This window comes from Antedon bifida, chromosome 2, assembly GCF_963402885.1.
Source record: "Antedon bifida chromosome 2, ecAntBifi1.1, whole genome shotgun sequence".
Lineage (NCBI taxonomy): Eukaryota > Metazoa > Echinodermata > Crinoidea > Comatulida > Antedonidae > Antedon > Antedon bifida.
This window is the reverse complement of record NC_136227.1, coordinates 36,046,237-36,059,090: the sequence shown is the minus strand read 5'-3', so window position 1 is coordinate 36,059,090 and position 12,854 is coordinate 36,046,237. Positions and strand designations below refer to the sequence as shown.

Below are 12,854 nucleotides of genomic sequence, written 5' to 3'. Positions count from 1 at the left end.
ATATGAAATTGAAAATGAAATTAATGAGATTTCTATCAAAAGTGTCGAGTGAATATCCAACTAATAAGAAGTAGCAAACATGCCATTATTTAATTATTTTTACACAGTCACTACAAATAAAAGTTTTCCAAATCATTCTCTAGGTGGCAGCATTTACTTTTCTCGCTGTACAATAAAAATGGGAAGTGGGCGGAGCTTATGGATCACATGGCATCACAAAGTATTATGATTTTATACACAAGAAAACTGCTACACAGGAAGACGTTGGCTAGTACAGAAACAAGGGTGATTGTTATTGAGGAATTTAACAAAACAGTGAAAGAGGAATCATATAAGGTAGGTAATCTGCAGGCCTTTTGATTAAATCTGTTGTTACCTGTAGGTATGTAAGGTTTTGAGACCTGTTTAATTGTGTATTTTAGTAGTATATGTAATTATATTGTAAACATTGATTTTCAGATATTTTCCTGTTTTCACTTATTTATACCACCTTTCTCTGCATAATGATAGTATTTAGTATGGTGTGTTATCCTCTATTTTAAACAACAGTTAGTACACATGTTTTCCCACATAATTTACATTATTGACTCGCCAACCACTAAGGTCTAATACACATTACATTTTTGTAACTAAAAAATCAAAATCAAGGATATTTTATTTCATAATGTTTGTGTAAATTTGTGTGAGACGCTGGACCTTAGAGAATCTTGTATGACAATTTGCTGTACAAATTGTATATGATAATGTTATTGCATCAGAAAAGGGCAGTAAAATTTAATGCAAGTTTATTTAGTAATAAAACGGAAATAAACTCATTAGAAATTCTTGTCTGGTGTAAATTCTTTACAATATTTCATCATCCAGCTCTGTATAGTGTTTTCTAGAAAAAAGTGCAGTTGATTGAATGGAAAAACCAAATTTAAATGTGGGTTTGAAGTTGAACTGCTAATTGTTGCATTACTTCCTCAATCATTTAATGATTAATTCTCCAAAACATCAACTCTTCCTGCCGCCGGTGTTCAGGGTAGAGAACAGAGAATAGTGCCACGCCCCTTCCTGTCAAGTACCTATACACACCCCCACTGACAGCAACTTGCAGATCTTAAAGGTGATGCAAAATATTTTGCGATAATTCATTTAAATTTAAATAAACAATTTGAAAAATTGACCTTTTAAAATTGAGGGATGGGAGTTCACCCTCTTACTGTATATTTTTATACTAATACATTTTGTTCGGGTTTAGCTGAAAAATAGATTTTAAACATAATATCTTCCAATGCTGATTCAGATGGGTACTGCTAGGGGTGCATGTGCCCCCTCCCCCACCCCTTTTTAACTAATTTTTGATTTTATTTTAATAATACCTGTTAATGTTCCCTTGTTAAATAATAAAATCCTGAATCTGCCCCTGGTTTGTTTTATTATGAAAACCTTTTTATTATTCATTGCGTTAATTGCACTAGAAACAAAATTGATGATCCAATTTCCAATATCGTCATGAATATACAACACGAACAAAAAAGAAAATTGATTTTTGAACGAACATGTCAATGAAAAAATCAATTGTTGTTGGACTTAACAAAGATTAGTTACTATGAACACAAGGCCTTGTCTACTCATCATTTCCGTCATTATTCATACGAAGCCACCACGACACTTTAGTGCGCGAATAATTATTCCGTTTTTTGAATATTCACGATTTTGATTGATCATTTAATACATTCAGTGGATAATGCTCGGGGTGCGTTCTTCCCCACTTTTATCTAAAATGAAATTATGAACTAAAGCTCTGTCTACACTATCAAACTTTATGTTATTGTTAACAATATGTGATGTGCCCATATATGGACATGATGAAGTCATATCACTACCATATTTGGGTACATCACACTTTTTTTGTCAAACTAGTTTGATAGTGTAGACAGAGCTTTACTTTCTAATATTTCTGACAGAATATTAATATTTATGTTAGTCCTCCTGCGTTCAAATATCCTGGATCCGCCCGTGGTGATGTGATAGCAAAAAGTGTATGTTAAAAAAATTAACATACCAACTCTGGCATATCTGCCAAAAATCTGATGATAATAAATAAATATGATGATATAAAATATTATTTTTCTCCCTTTTGTTTTTCCTCTACAAAGATGTAAAAACAAAAACAAGTGAAACCATGTCAATGACCTGGATGAGGTCAAGGCCGCTGATGACAATTGACATAAAGCACCTTGTTTGTTTACATTTGTTTGTTTACATTTTCATGAGTCCATTGACACTGTAGTACAAGGACACAGCTGATTCCAGGTCAACCATTGCAGGCCACTTATACAATGTATTCTGAAATGGTTTTCTAAAATGTATAAAATACAATGAAAGGCAACCATTGGCCACTTATACAATGTATTCTGAAATGGTTTTCCAAAATGTATAAAATACAATGAAAGGCAACCATTGGCCACTTATACAATGTATTCTGAAATGGTTTTCCAAAATGTATAAAATACAATGAAAGGCAACCATTGGCCACTTATACAATGTATTCTGAAATGGTTTTCTAAAATTTATTAAATTAATTAAATATTAATTTCAAGTCAAATAAAAATAATTTGATTTATTTCAGTAATGCCAGTAACAAGATCAGCCAAAGCGACCAAACAAAAAATGCAAAAAAATTGTAATGGCACAACATGCCAGTTTACAAATCACACTTTAACCCGATAGAGCTTGCTTTGAATAAATAGAAATACATGACATATAAAAGGTACACTGTATAGCTTTTTGTAAACAAGGGTCACCATACGATGTACTGTTGTTTTTTTTTAACACTGTATTTGATTTTTATAATAACCTAATTTTTCATTAAAGCTTTTGCTTGTTCTGATAAAATAACGTTGTTTTTGCTATTACTAAATTAAATTAGCGATATTTTCTTTGGTAGAAGAATACAAAATATATTAAAGACAAGATTTTTGTGAAATAAAATGAATCCAGGGTGAGAATAGAATTGTACTAGTTATCTCAATAATGGTTGTTTTTAAGTTCAAGGTTAGGTTCTTATTTTGTGTGTTTTGTTATGAGTTGGTCTACGTGTCAAACTGCTTGTGCAGCAGGCTATGTCCTCATACAAAGGCAGTTATTCACATCTGTAGTGTGGACAGGTTGTTATAAGCTGTGGCTTATATCCTGTTGTGGTAATTGAATCATGACTTGTTTTGGTATCACTCTCTGTTAACATCAGCAGTATATTTGTTTACGATTATCCAATTGTGCATTCATGGGTTTTGCTAATATCCAAAGCTAAGACATCACTTGTCATGTCACTAAGTTCACGATAGTACAGTACTTTGTCTGGCAAACACAACACCAGGTAGGTCGGTACATTTCTTCTTTTTCTTCGCGTAACAGTATTTATTATTATTTTTATACATGAAAGCTAATCAAGTTTTCCAGTGCAATCGATTAAAAGATTTACCCTTTTTTAGAGACCTAAATAAACTCCCAACAATATTCTTTAAATGGGACTTTAGAATGGCACTCGGCTTTTAAATGAAGAATTATGAATGCAGTGGAAAAACTGTCAAATCCTGTGAATCCTGCATTCACTGATGTTACTTGGCTAATCAGTGATAACATGAGATGGACATTTGCCTCTCATCAGATCTAATTAGTTGACCTCTCGCATCCACCTTGAACTATCTGTGAAATTGCATTTTAAACTACCTGCAGAAAAGGATCAGTAAAAATATAATCACAATTTTTATATTTAATATGAAAGATGATATTAAATGTGACCTCAATTTATGATACAAACAAACAATAATTGTGTATTGTAGGTCAGCTGAACAGTACCCTGAGCCTAAACACTAGCCTCGTTTTTATGATACACATAAATAACAAATAACAAGTTCAAGCATTTATTAAACATTTTCAAGACTGTCCAACAGCAATACTTTGACACTACAACATTTTTCAATTTTTTATATCTTAAGTATTTTTATTGTTTTTTTTTCACTTTTGAATGTTTGAAGTGCAGTATGGAGAGCCAATTCGATAGTGCTTAGCACTCATGGCAATCCCCACGGTGCTGCACCATTGTCATGCATTATATGTTGTTGTATATGCCTGAAAATTGAATAAATAAAAAAAAATAAATAAAAATAATATTTCAGTGATAATATTGTAAGAAATTGATTTTATAATTTTGGTCACAAATGTGACTATTGTTATCGTCAGCCCTTGTTCAAGAATATATCTGGTTTAAGTGAGTACAGGTACTCTAATAAATTCCAACTGATTTTCAATCCTGTTTCTTCGGAATAAATTCAGTCTTCATGGATTTTATTCCATATAATTAAACACTTATCTTTGCCCTTGGTTTCATCTTTATAACCTAATCAATATTACGACCTTAGCACTGATAGGCTTGTAATCTGTAGAGATTTACTGAAGGTGATGCTTGTTGTAGGTTTTATTATGTTTTCTCATTAGTAGATGAACTTGGAACTGATTGAAAATCAAGGGGATATCCTCCTTCTTATTAATAATCAATTTAAACACATTGAATTGTTGGAATAAGATTTCATAAGCAGTTTATGGTGTTGTCATCTGACCAATAGTGTTATTTATTGCAACATTTCCTGGTTTGAAACTATCATTAAGGATGGCCCTAATAAAATTTCCAAGCAAAAATGATGTGTAATTTTTGTGTTTGAATCCAAATCACTTACTACTAAACTTCAAATGTAATGTAAAGCTCTGTCTACAGCTGTCAAATGGGCTTGACAAAAAAAAAATTTAGGGAGTCACCAGACATGTTATTACATTAGGTTAAACTACCTAACTACCTATTTATCTACAATTAATCCAAATATTATATTTAAAATTCATGCCTGTACCTGAGCTTTAACTGATGAAAAGCAATTGAATTACATTAGAGAGAGCTTATAAGCATAGCTAGATGCAGGTGCCCTTATTATTTTTATCGTTTAATATTTACTTTCATAACTTAATTGTGTTACTACTGTATTACATTCTTCCTGTAACGTATCTGAGGAGTCGTAGCAATTTGTAATTGTCAGTTGTTGAACAAAAATTTACGACGCGCATACTTTATTGCAAATCTGTGATTATGGAAAATGATGCTGTAGTGTATTCAGTATCAAATAAATTAAATATATTGAATTTAGAAATAAATGCATTTAGACTACTGCAGAGAGTTTTGCCGTTTTGCGTGCATACATCAGGTAGCTATGATGAGCCAAAGGAACGCTGAGCGCTTTACTTTGAATATTAAAGCTCTGTCTACACCATCAAACTAGTCTGATAAAAAAAGGTGGGGTGCTCAAATATGGTAGTGATATGCTTAAATATGGTAGTGATATGACATCATGTCCACACATGGGCACATAACATTTTTTTGTCACATAAAGTTTGATATTGTGGACAAGACTTAAGTAAAACATTTATTTTAAGGATATAGAGCTATCTTTCCTGCACTTTGTTGACAAGAAAATATGTACTTTATTAATATGTTATGTTAAGCTGTTGTTGGAAATAAACATTATACTCTATTTATTTTACTACTATCAATCCGAAAACAAGTTCTTCACCAATAAGCGCTTAAAACCACTAATTTCTATACTTTTTTATCATGACTACTAAAATGAGTTACATACATTTATGGTTCCTTACACAAACCACAAAATAGTAAAGAAGTGATGTAATAAAATGATTTAATGACATGAAACAAACATTGTCTGAGCAACATCTAATAATAGACCTCAAAATATGACCACACCTAATAAGACCATAATCACATGGGAAGCATGTTACTATTTTTATTTATCAGTTCCTTCCTTGTTGCTATACATAGTGATAATACAAGTTATTTGCCAAATAAACAACATAGTAGGTTTATTTTTGTAAGATGTTGTCTGCTAGATTCATTGTTTATATCCGATACTTTAAAATAGGTTATTTCGAAACAACCTTATTTGGTACTATTTATGGCGGTGATGCGTTCTCATCTCCATTTCCTTAGCGTTTGGACCACTCCACTGTTTGTGCAGGTTTGAGTGTGGCACAGAAATTGCTTAAATTATCCTACATTAAACAACAAACATTAATGATATATTTTTGAATCTAGTATTAATATAATAATCAATAAATATTATTTTCGCTACTTCCTAAAACCAAGTAATTTGAAGACAATATGTGGACGCTTAGGTAAAAAAACTCCAAGTTGCAAGCCAACTATTAAACGCCTTGGGGTTTTTTATAATTTCTATTTTTAGCTGATTAGACTTCCTTAAAGAAAGAACAACATGTTTACATTACCATATTTGTAAAATCTAATATGATTATAAAGCATATTACGTAGTTAGTTTGGAATCAATTTTACAGCTTGTCGAAAACGGTTGGATTTGTGTTCCAACTTTCAATATTTAATGACGTTCCGCTTCCTTTGAAACAACACGTTAAATATACAATAAACATGTTTCCGTGTTTGTCACCCCTAATTAACAAATTAATATCAGAATTATTTCTTTTTTAATTAGAAACACAAATTAGTTTCGTTTACGGGATTAGTATTATTACAGTACCTGTTATTACACATAAATTAGTAACAATTTTATTTTTCTGTAAAAAACTAACAATTGTCGTATTTAAAAAAAATGTTTGTACATTAATAATTGTAATATTTTTTTCCCATAAATATTTTAATCTAGAGTAGATGTTTGTGCCCAACCATCATTCTCTAATAGTTCCGGTGATATATTTTGCATTAGAAATGTGAAATTAATATCATTAAAAATATTTTTAGGCACAAACCACATGGTATTTGGTGATAATCCTGGGACTTAACATAGATTAACAGCTATACAGACTGCGCATACAATGTGTTGAAACGATTTCATTGTGGCAGTGAAACCATTGCTATCTATTTAGTACTGTAGGCTTGGATTCTATTGTCAGTATCCATGGAAACTCAATCACATAATAATAGTAATTATTGCTAAAATGTTTATGCTTACTGGACAATCTAGTTTACATTCCTTATCAAAGTGTCTCACTAGGTTTCTTAGTATTATTTATATAACATACAGTATTGCCCTTTATTTGTTCCAAGGCCAATTGTACTGAAAAGAGCGCTTTTATTTTACTGCATCTATTGAATTTGATTTCTTATAAGATACTATACCACAACATGGTAATACGGTGGTATGGTCACTACAGTGAGTGGTATGGTCACTGCAGTGAGTGGTATGGTCACTGCAGTGAGTGGTATGGTCACTGCGGTGGTATGGTCACTACAGTGGTATGGTCACTGCGGTGATATGGTCACTGCAGTGGTATGGTCTCTATAGTGGTATGGTCACTGCAGTGGTATGGTCACTGCTGTGGTATGGTCACTGCAGTGGTATGGTCACTGCAGTGGTATGGTCACTACTGTGGATCGGTCACTGCAGTGGGTGGTGCAGTTAGTGGTATGGGGTCACTGCAGTGAGTGGTATGGTCACTACTGTGGTATGGTCACTACTGTGGTATGGTCACGTACAGTGGTATGGTCACTTACAGTGGTATGGTCACTATAGTGGTATGGCCACTACAGTAAAGCTGTCACAGAGAGCACTATTAGTTATTACTGTATCCCTAGATAGTCTTCTATTGTGTTGTAGTGTTCTATTGTTTGCAAGTATTGATTCCTTGATCAATAATGTCCTCTAAATAATCTTAATCTAAAGCGTTTAGTTCTAAACAATAAAACTGTGATCTTACTTTACTTTATTGTAGTAAGGTCCGGGTTTGTGGGCTATTTAGTCTTGTTTTGTAGGTGGCATTGTGACTGTTCTTAGCTACAGTGGTATTTTTTTTGCAGGCTAGGTAGGAGAGTTGCTTGCTTGGAATTTTACAGTTTATAATATGAAGGTATTTTGTTGAAATTATTGTGGTAGTATAGTTTGTACCTCTAACTAGTTTACCTTTCTCTGTAGTTAAGATACAGGTACAACTCCCAGATAAAATATTATTCCTAGCTTCGAATACAGCAAACCTACAGCGGTATAGTTAATAACAGCCATGGCAATTTGCCTGTAAAAACATGCTTATTTTCTTACACAGTTAAGGCCCTTCTTGGATTACTGTCCATAGTGTACTTTTAATTCAGTATTCCTTGCAGTATAGTATACAGTATATTGCTTACTAATAATAATAATAATAATAATTTGGTAATCTTATATAGCACCTAATACAATGTTTCTAAGCGCTTTACACACAAAAATGATCCATAAAGTATCCTAAAATAACCCCTACCCCCCCCCCCCCCCACAAAAAAAACCCAATTCATTCTCCAGTACTTTGAAGCTCTCATATGAGAGCTTGCCAGAACAATATTCACAGGAGCTCGAGTGAAAAAGGTATCTGTCTATCCTATCGTACCAAAATAAGAAGTAAAAAGATGTTGCTTATTTTAAAAATATCGATTGATGATGCCGCTTTAATAGCTTGTGGTAGATCATTCCAAAACCATAAATGAATAAAAATAGAATAATATTCTATGATGCTAATCTTCTACTTGCTGATTTGTTTATAATCTGAGATTCTGAAAATAGAAATTGACCGAACCGTGGGATGAATGTGACTTTTAACACTAAGCAAACACCTAAAGATAGATCATATTGTTTTAACATTTCTTGTTTGTGACTTTGAATTGAATTTGAAACCAATATAAGCTATTTATATTGATATGAATTGGATTGATTCTTTAAAAAAATAGCTATTTATATACATAATGTAATAGCGTAATTAACTTGGGAAAACCCAGATTTTTTTAACCTCATTCTACTAATTTTCAAAACTAAACTATAAAGCTCTGTCCACACTATCAAACTTTATGTGACAACAAAATGTGATGTGCCCATATATGGACATGATGATGTGATATCACTACCATATTTGGTCACATCACACTTTGTCAAACTAGTTTGATAGTGTAGACAGAGCTTAAGTGACTTCATTATTTGGACATGAGTATTTTGAAATATGGTATGCCTAAATATTTAAACATTTTAAATGTGAACACGTATTTTTAAAATACACATTAGTCTTTAATTTGAAACATTGCTAGCTTTTAATACAACATTTCTTTGAATTTGGAAAGGTTAAACTTTAGTAAATGCATGCATTGATTATTTTCTCAATTTTCTCTTAAAACATATAAAATGAAATATACCCAATAAATTTTGATTTTAAAAGCAAAACTAGAAAGAAAGAGTAAATTTTAAGTCTCGTACTTAAGCTGAATTTCATAATAGCAAGTATTTGCTTCAGTAATTTTGTACAACAGAGTAATCTGCATAGTGTACAGTATATAAGTCCAGAATAGTAATATACTATTTCATTTGTTGGGACTATATTCGATCTATTATTGCTAATAGCTATTATTTATATTTTATATGTAGAAAAAACACACAATTGTAATCCTAAATTTATTTATTTATTTAATAAGGAAAAAATAAAGTATCTGCATATTTTAAAATTTTTCATTTGAATAAAAAAAATTTGTGCAAAATTCTGTATAGCTCTGTTTACACTATCAAACTTTGGCAACAAAATTTGATGTGCCCATATATGGACATGATGACATCATACCACTACCATATTTGGGCACATTACATTTGTTTGATAGTGTAGAAAGAGCTTTACTTACAATTCATGAGAAATTCTAGCACTACCTAATTATCTTTCTTAAAATAATCCAGCCAATACCCACAGAGTTTGCCTTGAATGATTCCTGGAAATATTTACTAAATTGAGGCCAAATTATTTAGTATGCTTTCAAGTCAGTAAATTTCAATCACTTCTTATAGCCTTCAAATTCAATCAACCCATTCCTGTATTATGTAATTGATTTTTTCAATTTACTCATTGACGACTAAATTACTAATACTAAAATATTTCAGGAAATCTTATGGTGTTTAGAGTTTTCACCTCCCTGTATAATATAAGTCTGTCCATCTTATAAAATTTATCCCTCATTTCATTTCATATTCTCAAACAGTATATAAGCCTGTGAAACCCAACTATGTGAATATAAATTGAATTTCAACTTTCTCGGAATTATGACGATGTTGTATTCATATACCCATCTTCTAGCGTTTATTAGTATCATCTAAAACGTTTATTTCGTTCACGTTTCATAGAAACAAATCACATTCACTTCATATTACATTCACCCAGTGTAATGTGAATACTTGTGCTGTATCTATTTGGTATGTTTTCAGCATGCGAAAACCTAACTATGCGAACACTGATTGAAGTCAATGTTCTCAAAACATATTTATATAGGACTCATCTTTTAACATTAATAGCTAAAATTTTTATTTAATTCACGTTTCATATAAATGCTTTTTAAACATTGGCACATCACATTCAGTTTAATGTAATGTAATGTGAATACATAGTATGTTTTCAGCATGCGAACGAAACCTAACTATGCAAACATTGATTGAATTCAATGTTCTCAGAAACATTCTGTATTTAGTTTGGTCATCTTCTAACTTCATTTTCTAACTTTTTATTTCATTCATGTTTCATAGAAATGCTTTTTAAACATCCACACATCACATTCAGTTAATAGACATTCACCCAGTTAATTTAATATGAATAAATGTATCTATTGTGTATGTTTTAAGCATTGAAACCTAACTATATGCGAACATTGATTGAATTAAATGTTCTCATACGGCACATCACATTGAGTTGAGCTTAATGTGAATAAATGTACAGTATTTGTATGTTTTAAGCATGTGAAACCTAACTATATGCAAACATTAATTGAATTCAATGTTCTCATACAGCACATCACATTGAGTTGAATGTAATTAACGTATCTATTGTGTATGTTTTAAGCATGCGAAACCTAACTATGATTTAATTCAATGTTCTTGGTAACATACTGCACATCACATTCATTAATGTAATATGTATAAATGTATCTGTTGTGATGTTTTAAAATTAGCGTTGTAATGCTCCAAGTGCTTCTATATAGATTGCTCTCAGGAGACGTGAGCCAGGTGTTTGGATGGCCATTACCCGCATTATCTACGCTCCTCATTTTGCTATATAATGATGTTGTTCATACATTCTTAATTACTGTATGTAGGAGTGGGTGATTAAAACATTGATTTCACTATATTCTAATGTATTATTATTCCCACTTGTAAAAGTACATGGAATTATTACTTGATATAAGTACTTACTTAGCAACTTGAGTACTAAGTGCAATCTCTAGGTTTTGTTTACATTTTTAAGCCACAGATTTCACTTCCTATTCACTGTAAATTTATTTTCAATAACCCAAAAAAATTATTCAGTTTCCTGGAAGGTCTTTTTCATCATGATTTCAATCATTATTTGGCCCATAAGTTCATACTTAAATGCACATAATGGATGGTCCCTAGGAAAAGCCTTTAACCAATACTTTGGATAGTGATAAGCGAATTAGTATTCAATTCTCAGTATCATATCATACCCACACAATTTGAAAATTCCCCTTGAAACGTGAATTATTTGCAAGTTTTAAGGGATTGTTATAACACACCTACAGCACAGTAGGCTACTGTTCTGTATAAACTTAAACAAGACCAATTTCAACAGGCAGGGGTGCGACCAATAAACGCTACCCTGTCAACATAATTCCATCCACATGCTGATTTTGATCAAAATCTTTACAAAGCAATTATTCAATAATAACAGCTTTTTGCTAACACAGTCTAGATGTTTTGGAGACCTTTTGTCATTTAGAGCTTAAATATGAATTTGTTTCGATTTCTCCCATCTGTCTGAAATGACCTGTTTTAACCTGTATTGTTTCCCCAGTAATGTTGTTTTTTCACCAACTGCAACACGCGGGTTTTGACCCCATATCCTTCTACATGGATAACCCACCAATATGCCTGACTTATCTTAAGCTATTTAGTAGTTAAGTCAGCCATTAAAAATGTGAGAAATTGCTGATAAAATAAGGTCAATGGCTCTTAATGTTGTGTTAATTTGCATATGATTGTACCTAATTAGCATATTTATGAACAAATAAAAAGCAATATTGTAATTCAATAATAAAGTTTACCAGGTAATGATTCATTTTATTGCATATAATTTTACAGTCTGGTTGACGTTCATCAATAAAGAATAATTTTGAGGCTGTTTCTGCTAAATATGCAATGCAAAATATTAAAAAGAAAACATTTAAAATACTTATACCTGTATTTAAAATGCTAGAAAACAAATTATTGCAACATTTCAAAAAATAACAAATTATAAATATAGTGGCTCAATGTTATACCCTTATATAGTCGCAGCCATTTTTTAATGGCTTCTAAAAACCATACCAGAATGTTTTTTTCATCATCATCGTCATCTTTATCGTGTCAACGTCTTTGTCTTTGCCATTGCCATCAGTGGAAAATTATTTCCTTTTATTGCTATTTGCATATAAAATATGCATAGAAATTATGTTTGCTCTGAGATATACAAAAACAGATACAGATTCATTTTTCTTGGCTTGCCTTAAATAAATATAAATGAAAAAAGGACTATCTAAGAAATCTTTTGTTATAATGTCGTATATCCCAGCTGGGTAGAACGAGTACTGTGCATTTACCATCCTCATCCTACCATGATAATATAATAAAAAACTAACAAAAACAATTACAATTCAAAGTTTCACATCATTCTCGTTTGTTTTCTCTCTTGAACACAGACTCTGTGTGAAACAGGCTTAAGTGAGCGTATTTCTGTTTACACATACTTTGCTCATTGATTAAACTTGCATACTATAAATGAATATTTCATAA

The 12,854-nt window shown here is 31.5% G+C and overlaps 1 protein-coding gene across 2 annotated transcripts in view; it reads left to right on the top strand.

The window, feature by feature from the left end:
- Nucleotides 1-246: 246 nt before the first annotated feature.
- Nucleotides 247-12,854, top strand: part of LOC144834903 (calcium/calmodulin-dependent protein kinase kinase 1-like) — a 36,162-nt gene continuing 23,554 nt past the window's right edge. Inside the window, exon 1 of one of the 2 annotated variants that reach the window (XM_078689886.1) lies at nt 247-336. The gene's annotated coding sequence lies outside the window, so the exon portion shown is untranslated. The remainder of the gene's footprint in view (nt 337-12,854) is intronic. The other variant, XM_078689887.1, reaches the window with a different exon arrangement.